Here is a 3,396-nt window from a genome sequence, read left to right on the forward strand (position 1 = left end):
ATTACATAATAAGGGTGTAGCCATTGTTACAATATCAGTTTGACGTTATTTCATTATTTAGTAATTTGTTACATTAATAGGTTTAAAGGCATTTGTGACATTTACTACACTGTCTTGCTCTGCACTTTTGGCAGTGTAGTCACCAATGTAGAGGTCTTCACGGGTCTACCCAGACCCTAGGCTCCGAGACCCGACCCGGGACCCGTACGGGTTCGGGTCCACGTTTAATTATCGTCAATCGGGTCTGGGTCGGGTCCAATTCTATTACCGCGGGTCCCAGGTCTGTTTATCATTATGTGTAATACCCAAGTGGATCCGAGAAGACCCGTGATCAGCCCTGATCACGTGACGAGACGAGAAACGCATGGAAGCACTGTGTAGACCCGAGACTTTCTCTCTCCTCTCGGACATGCACCGGGTCGGGTCTGTAATATCTCGGGCAAAAACGGGTCGGTATATATATATTTAAAAAAATTATTCGGTCCAATCTGATCTCGGAACAAATTTCCCAGGTCCATTAGGGTTCGGATCCGTCATGCTGGACCCGTGAAGACCTCTACACCAATGTACGTTCTCCTCCTACCTACTGCAGATGGGTTAATGGGAAGTAGAAAGTAATGACTCAATGACTCAAGTATTGACTAAAAAAATACACTTCCTTTGTGTTTGTATACACTATTGATTACATAGATCTCAAAAACAGAAAAGTTTATAATTTATGTGTATGTTTGATGAGCATCTATCTATCTATCTGTCTGTCTGTCTGTCTGTCTGTCTGTCTATCTATCTATCTTAGAAGTTAATCCCTTACAAGAAACTAGGGCTCAACTTTCACTACACAGATCTAACAAGCCAAACAGGAGTGGATAACTTCTTAAGGTTATTCCATTTGTTGAGATACATTATTCATCCAGCAACACAAAGTAAACAAGTTCTGTCTGCCGTCTCCCTGCTCTTGAGCCTTGGCCTGCCTCATCTTTCATGTGGGCAAGCTCCATCACCACAGGAGCACGGAGGAAAGAAAGATATCAGTTCATGTGATATCTGATTTCATTTCAGTGTGGCTTGCACCAAAAAGGAGAGCAAACTGATCATTTGTGCCGCTGTTTCTGACTCTTGAGATGAATGGCTCCCAGACGAGGCCATTGTGGCATGAAATGCTAAGATGTAATCATCTTCTCGCAACAGGATGCTGTTTCATGAGAGGGGAATGAACTCCAATGTCTCCTTCTCTTTTATATGGCTTGCTGCTGAAATATTTTCTCTTCAACAAATCAGCATTTTAACGCCCCCCTCTAATGTGTGGATGAAATAAGCATTTGAAAACTTTCAATGCTTCAGAAATGGCCCACTTCCTTAAATCAAATTATTCTGGTATAGTTGATTTAATTAGGATTCATCATTGCCGATTACTATGCCAACTCAGGCCTGCTGCCTTAAAAGATGTATCTTCGATCTGACAAAGGCAAATAACAAATTAATTTAATGTATTCTTCATTGGAAAGTCAAAATGATTAAGCCACACCAAGTTTGGTGGTCCAAACTTTTCATCACTGATGTAAAATGATGTGTGGACACTCTATGCTTTTATTTTGAGACCCAGACTCTTTTTGATCTGCTTATAAAGATGCAATCGATTTTTCAGACAAGAGGTACAAAAGTGCTCTCGTCATGTCTGGCACTGATGTTGATTTTTGACAAGAGAGAGAATTTATCTTCAACACAAGTTTATGCCATCCATTTAATAACTGTTTATAGAGCGTGGAACTGCTCCTCAAACATCACGTTGATGCCTGGAGTTTGAGAGGGTAAAGCATGTGCTTTGTCTGTGTATTTGCTTGTGTAAGTCATTGTTGGCCACTACTTGACTATGGGGTTCTGTTCTTTTTCATAACTTTTTCTCTCTTGTTCCTGTCTGAGAACTGTTTCTCACTGTGTCCCCTTAAGCTATTGGTATTGATCAAATGACCTATGGCAGAAAGAAACATGTTCTTCAAGCCGTTTGATTATTTGCTCTCCACAAGTCCCTACCACCAACCTTGATTACTTTTCTGTGTGTGATTGCAGTGACATGGGATGAGAGCTTTCCTTGTAATATGTTCCATGTTAAGACTTAAATGAAATGGATCACTTTTCTTCAAGCATTGTCTCATACATTGGCTGTGAGTACCAAAGGAGATGGGAGAGATTAGTAGTTATTTATAATATGATGTAGAATATATAGATCGAAAAGATTTATACAATTATCTTATTTTTTCTGAAACATTTTCAGGAATATATCAGAGTATAATTAAAAATATATATATTTCCACATCTACATTTGTGTGCATAAGCCGAGACTATTTAATAATAAAAAAGCACCAACTGATCAAGTGGATGTATTATGGAAGTGATTGAGGGTAGAAATGTATCCCTCCCAATCTTCTCTGCTACCCCCTATAGTCATTTAGCTGCTGAGTAAACCATGAGTCCAGTATACGATACTGTATCCAAACTGTAAAGATATCCTCTGTTCTTCAGTCCATCCCAAACTATAAAGATGTTTCTGTTCTTCATCTCAAACTGTAAAGATGTTTCTGTTCTTCATCTCAAACTTTAAAGATGTTTCTGTTCTCCATCTCAAACTGTAAAGATGTTTCTGTTCTCCATCTCAAACTTTAAAGATGTTTCTGTTCTCCATCTCAAACTGTAAAGATGTTTCTGTTCTTCATCTCAAACTTTAAAGATGTTTCTGTTCTTCATCTCAAACTTTAAAAATGTTTCTGTTCTTCATCTCAAACTGTAAATATGTTCTCAGTTCTTCAGTCCATCTCAAACTGTCAAGATGTTCTCTGTTCTTCGGTCCATCTCAAACTGTAAAGATGTTCTGTGTTCTTCAGTCCATCTCAAACTGTAAAGATGTTCTCTGTTCTTCAGTCCATCCCAAACTTTAAAGATGTTTCTGTTCTTCATCTCAAACAGTAAAGATATTCTCTGTTCTTCTGTCCATCTCAAATCATAAAGATGTTCCCTTTTCCTGCGTTCTTGAGAAGTTTGTTCTCTCCAAAGACAACTTTGTTGGCCCATACAGGGTTAACTCAACCAGTGAGATTACTGTATTTCTGCTTCCAGAGCAGCTCTGCCTCTGAGAAATATTTATAGAACTAAAACTCCGATCTGTGACTAAAGGTGTCAAGTCGTACATCAAACCACATGTGGTGTTGGTTCCGGCGTAACCCTAAGCCATCAGGGTTTAAAGATTCACTGTAGTCAGATATCTTTGTGCTGAGAAGTGGGAAATTATATAAACAGGTAATTTCTAGAAGAGCACTACATTTTCTGCCTTTTCTGTTTCAGGTTTAAAAAAATATTTTCTACCTACGTATGTCACATAATTCCTTAACAAGAATGGTTCAG

Source organism: Centroberyx affinis, unplaced genomic scaffold (assembly GCF_046629955.1).
Source record: "Centroberyx affinis isolate AG114_WGS23_722 - 3 ecotype Tasmania unplaced genomic scaffold, CSIRO-AGI_Caff_v1 ptg007717l_1, whole genome shotgun sequence".
NCBI classification, from domain to species: domain Eukaryota; kingdom Metazoa; phylum Chordata; class Actinopteri; order Beryciformes; family Berycidae; genus Centroberyx; species Centroberyx affinis.